This window comes from Papio anubis, chromosome 9 (assembly GCF_008728515.1).
Source record: "Papio anubis isolate 15944 chromosome 9, Panubis1.0, whole genome shotgun sequence".
Taxonomy (NCBI): Eukaryota; Metazoa; Chordata; class Mammalia; order Primates; family Cercopithecidae; genus Papio; species Papio anubis.
The window spans coordinates 83,211,478-83,217,458 of record NC_044984.1 but is presented as its reverse complement, the minus strand read 5'-3'; positions in this window follow the sequence as shown (position 1 = coordinate 83,217,458).

The following is a 5,981-nucleotide window of genomic DNA, read 5'->3' as shown; positions in this document are numbered from 1 at the left end:
AGGCTATTTAGCTGACAACTGCCTAGGGTTGTGAAACAGGTTATTAGGAATCTAAAAGTCTAACATTAAAAAAGGCGGGGGTCTTATAAAGACCTAAAAATCTATAAAATGTACTTCCATCAGCATCTCTAATACATCTTTATATGTATTTATGTGTTGTCTATAAATGTTTTACTAGTTAAAAATATATAAAAGAGCTCTAATTAATTTGGTTAAGGAAAAATAAAAGTGTTTATATCGGATACTAAAAAAGAAAAGGCTAGTCAAATGCTTTTTCAAGTTTCAAGTAACTTAAGTCAAATCTTTAACAAATAGTCTATCTTTAAAAGTATTGTAAAGTAATATAAGAAATGTCTTAAGACATCTGCCAGCATATATTTGTGCTTGTATTTATTAATCAAGCAAATTTTATACTTGTCCCTGCCAAATTTTATAAGGTTTCAAAATTTTTCATAGGGGTTACAAAACCATAAATCCAGCTTAAATCAGAATAATCTTTGCTTGTGTAATTTTTAATAAATAAGACATTGATATGGGTTTAATGAAAAATAGAAGCAGCTTAAATGTAGTAAGATCATCATAACTTCTCAATCTATGAAGGTTTTAGGCTGTCTGGTTCACAGACAATTAGGACACTTGTTTTGGGAGATGACTTACTGTCTTTGTTTCAAAACTAAACTATAGACCAAGTTCCTCCCAAAGTTAGTTTGGCCTAAGTCCAGGAATCAACAAGGACAGCTTGGAGGTTAAGAGAAAATGGAGTCAGTTAGGTCAAATCTTTTTTCACTGTCTCGGTTATAATTTTTCAATGGCAGCTTCATAACTTTAAATCATGACTATCATAGTTTTCATAAATAATCTAGGTAAACAATTGAAATAAAATAATTAGGTAAATGTAAAGGGATAAATACTTTTAGACAAATGGGTCATAATTTAGAATATAAAGTTATATTCTAGTAATTAAGTAACAGATATTTTATTATTGGTGCATTTACCAATAAATATATTTTAGGAGAACATTCTTGCTACAAAGAAGTGTGTGTGTGTTTTTTTTAAAGTGAATGAGTTTTGTCTAATTAAAAACTTATTTAAGGGTTATGTATAAAACAAGGTAAAAGGAACCAGGAATAAAAAAAGATGTGAAGAAAGTTATAAAAATAAAGAAGTATTTTTTGAGGTAAAAAAAGCTTAAAGCAAAATAATATTATATAAGGAAGAATCTTATGTGGTAAATTTAGCCCTAAAATAATATAACTGGTTGTTTGAAAAGGAGGGATATTCAGGACAAGCTAGAAAGTCCGAGCGTATCATGAACAGTTGGTGTAAGTAACAATCAGAGGATTTATATATTAAAAAAACAAAAACTTTAATATAATTAAGTTGTCATATAATCGTTAAGCTTTGGTTTGCTTAGGAAAATAAAACTGAGATAATTTTTTAAAAATTACGTTTTAAATCCTTGAAACGTTGAGTTACAGGACTTTCATCCTGAGTCTAAAAAGGACCACAAGTCCTGCTGAATCTTAGACACTGACAGCAATTAAAGACTAATCTTCAGGCCCCATAGAAGATGTCACTCAAAATAAACTGCATTCCTGAGACACAGGGCAAAAACCATAAAGCTATTCAATTCCTCAAGGCCAAGGGACTAGCATGGAAGAGGTGGGCATGTAAGATTTTAAGTGCAGATTTTCAAAGATAAAATAAGTTCAGTTTCTCTATAAATTAATCATTAGTGTCAAAGGCACACTGATGCAAAACTAGTATATGGACCCCTATGTCAGATTAACAATGTTTTCTTGAAGCATTAACCAACTCCTTAATAAAGGTTACAAAGGTTATAAAAAACTTATGAAAGTTCTATTTTACAGTCAACATTAAATTTTGTAGATTGTTTACACAATTTTGAAAAACAAATGTAATTGGCTTCATGTTGTTTCTATTAGGGCTTCTTGTTCAGAAAATTAAGTCACCTCTCTCAAAGAATGAAGGTTTTTGCTTTTTGTTTTGTTTTGTTTTGTTTGAAATCCCTGAATTATCACTTTGGTTAAATAAATGACTTTACAATGACCTGTAATTCTATTTTGTAACATGAAGTGTTTTAAACCTTTTATATTTGGCAAATGTTCCAAAATCAAATTAAAAATTATGTTTTTTTTCTCACCTAATTAATCCCTTAAGACGTTAGCTTCCCTAAAGTTCAAAAATGACATAATTTGACTTAGTTGGCATAAAAATTATACAGGATGCATTTGTGAAATATGAAATGGTGTTTGGTTTTCTTTGGGCTGTATTTGTATAAATATGTCATTGATATGTGTTCCAAACTGTGAGAAACTCACATAATTTTGATGTAACTTAGTGTACACTATCAGTGATAATCATAATTGTTATGTTAAAATTATTGTGTGCCAGAGAATCAACAAATTTTCTTGCCAAGTGTGTCTTTTTTTAACTATGGCTGCCTTAAAACTTTTATTTTCATCCGTAGACCATTGTCTTGTTTTGGTCCTCTTTAGAAAGTGGTTTTAAAATCAGCTATGAAACTCTAACAGGTGCTCCTAAATGCTGGTTTCTAATAACTGGAGACTGTGACATCAGAATAGAGGAAATACTTTCAGGACTCATGGAGAACTAAAATGCACATGAGTGTCAAGCAGAACAGGAATTAACTGCATGGATGGAACCAATATTTTTGACTTTTGGCTTAAAATGTTTGTTGATCCTTTGTTTTGTTTTTCAGTATTAAAACTTTTCTTTGAGCTATTGACAGCTTTTAATAATTTAGTACACTCCTATGAACAGAATTTGGGGCATATTTGTTTCTACCTGATTTCTCCAGAATTTGGAATATTTGTGAGTATTCTTAACTTACAGCAATAAGTCATTTGCATAAGTGCAATTAGAATTTGTAACAGGACACAATTGGAGAAATAGGTTATTTTACCAAGGCTTTGACAGGAATGGTGTGCTTTCATTTAAGGAATTGAACTTGCCTTATGGAGCCAATAAAGCCCTTTAGAAAAACTGACCTCATATTTTGTGTACATAGTCCCTGTATAGGATTTCTGACCTGTGGTAACTGAAGAATGTCACTTTCTGGAAGGTGCAGAAGCCTCAGGTTTATCTTGGAACCTCAAGAGGAGAGGAAATTCAGCCAACTCATGGATATTTGATGGCACAAATCCATGGCTGGGCTTAACTTTCAAAAGTCTTATTTGAGGATCCTCCTATGAAACAAGTTCCATCAAAGCCAATTTAAAAGCCTATGAAAAAATAATTATTATTGCTGCACTGTATACAAATAATTAGGCCAATTATAATAAGCAAACCAGCCCTACCATTATTTGTCTTTAGTAAAATGGGAATATATAGAGAGAAAATTATGTGTTAAGATGATTTACACCTGTTTTTAGATTCCAGTCTTCCATAATGTTGGTTTTTTTCCCCTAATTTTTATTATTTTCTACAGTTTGGACCAAATTCTAATTTTTCTTGGCTACAAGTCTTCAAGATAGTGTTTTCATTTTTTTTCTTCTTTTTTTTTTTTTCTATTTTTCGTAATTTAGAATCACTGAATGCTAAGCTGTGCTTTCTTAAAACCCTGGGAACTAAAGCCAGGCAACTTAAACTTAAAAAAAAAAAACAAACAAACAAACAGTAAACTATTTACATATATAAGTCACTTTCATACCTGCCTACTAATATGTGGACTTCAGAGTAATGTGATTTATATTGATTGTTCTTTTGTTTGTTGTTGTTTTTTCTTCCTTCCTTTCCACTATTTTCTCTTTACAGGACATGGGACTTTACAACATGCTAAAAATGAGCTTTCATGACCTACCCATCTAGAAATAAACCGTCCTAGTCATGAGAGATCAGATGAAACCTGAGACCAGAGATTCATTTTCTTGTAAAATGCTTTATCCAAAGCATTTTAAAAAGAAAAAGTGGGAAATGTGGAAGGAAAAAACTTTGCTCGCCTTCAAACTGGGAACCACTCAGGACAAATCTACCCCCCATTCTATTCAAAGTCATCCCTCTGCTTACAGAGATAGATGCATATCCTGATTGCCTCTTTTGGAAAGACTTATCAGAAACTCAAAAAAATGCAACCACCTGTCCCTCACCTACCTGTGACCTGGAAGTCCCTAGTGGGGGACCTTGCATTGAGTTGTCTCCACCTTTCTGAATTGAACTAATGTACTTCTTACATATATTGATTGGTGTTTCATGTCTCCCTAAAATGTATAAAATCAAGTTGTATCCCTACCACCTTGGGCACATGTCATCAGGACTTTGTGAGGCTATGTCACAGGCATGTCCTCAACCTTGGCAAAATAAACTTTCTAAGTTAACTGAGACTGGTCTCAAATGTTCTGGGTTCACGAGTGATTCAAGACTGTCTCTCTTACCCTCTTTAATGTCTCTTTTAGCAGTATGAAGTTAAAACCTGGTATTGTAATTGCTCACCTGATGTTCGATTCTTCTAAAGGTGCTTTTTTTTGTGTGCAGATAGTTGATAAAATTTGGTATTCCTGAGGAGAGAACAATCAGTGGAACATTTTATTTCACAATCTTGTTTCACCCTCTTCTTTGTTTTTTTTTTTTAAACTATATTTTTATATTTATTTTCTTGGTAGTTGCCCTGAAGATTGCAATGTGCGTTTTGGTCTAAAACAATCTACCTCAGATTAAGACTAAATTAATTCCACTCATGTATTAAAACTTTGCTCAAATAGAGCTTCTTTTCTCTTTCCTCCTTTGTGGTATGATCATCACATTACACAAATTAAATGTTTATATTTTATAAGTCTATCAACACTATTTTATAATTATTGTTTTATGTAGTTGTCTTTTAAAATAAATTAAGAAAAAAGTTAATATTTCTCTATTTACATATCTCTATTCATGCTCTTTATTTTTATGTGTGGTGCTGAGTTACCATCTGATATCCTTCCTTTTTAGCCTAAAAGGCTGTGTTTGGTATTTTCTGTCAGAAAGTTGGGCAAGCAACAAATTATCTCAGTCTTTGCCTATATGGAAATGTCTTGATTTCTTCTTCTTCTTTTTTTTTTTTTTTTTTTTTTTTAATGCCTTGGCTCTGTGTCCCCACCCAAATCTCACCTCAAACTGTAATCCTCACATGTCGTGGGACAAACCTGTTGGGAAGTGATTGGATCATAGAGGCAATTTCCCCCATGCTGTTCTTGTGATAGTGAGTTCTCATGAGATCTGATGGTTTTATAAGGGCTCTTCTCCATTTTCTCTTCCTGCTTTGCTCTCTGCTCTCTCTCTCTCTCTCTCTCTCTGCTGTCTTGTGAAAAATGTTCCTGCTTCCCTTTTTCCTTCCACCATGATTGTATGTTACTGAGGCCTCCCCAGCCATATGAAACTGTGAGTAAATTAAACCTGTTTCCTCTATAAATTACCCAGTCCCAGGTATTTCTTAATAGAAGTGTGAAAAAAAGGCTAATACAGTAAATTGGTAGCACAAAAAATGGGGCACTGCTATAAAGATACCCCAGGGGCCTCCTCTGCTGCTCTGTGCAGCCTCAGGACTTGGCACCCTGTGTCCCAGCCATGGCAAACAGAGCCAACATACAGCTCAGGCTGTTACTTCAGAGGATGCAAAGCCTGAGCCTTCGTGGCTTCTAGATGGTGTTTTGCCTGTGGTTGCACAGAAGTCAAGAATTTAGTATGAGGAACCTCCACCTAGATTTCAGGGGAAGTATGTAAATGTCTGGATGTCCAGGCAGAAGTTTGCTGCAGAGGCAGAGCCCTCACACAGAACATCTGCTAGAGCAGTGTGAAAAAGAAATGTGAGATGGGAGCCCCACAGAGAGTTCCCAGTGGGGGACTGTCTAGTGGAGCTGTGAGAAGAGGGCCACCATCTTTCAGACCTCAGAATAGTAGATCCATTGATAGCTTACAATGTGTGCCTGGAAAATCCACAGAAACTTAATGGCAGCCTGTGAAAG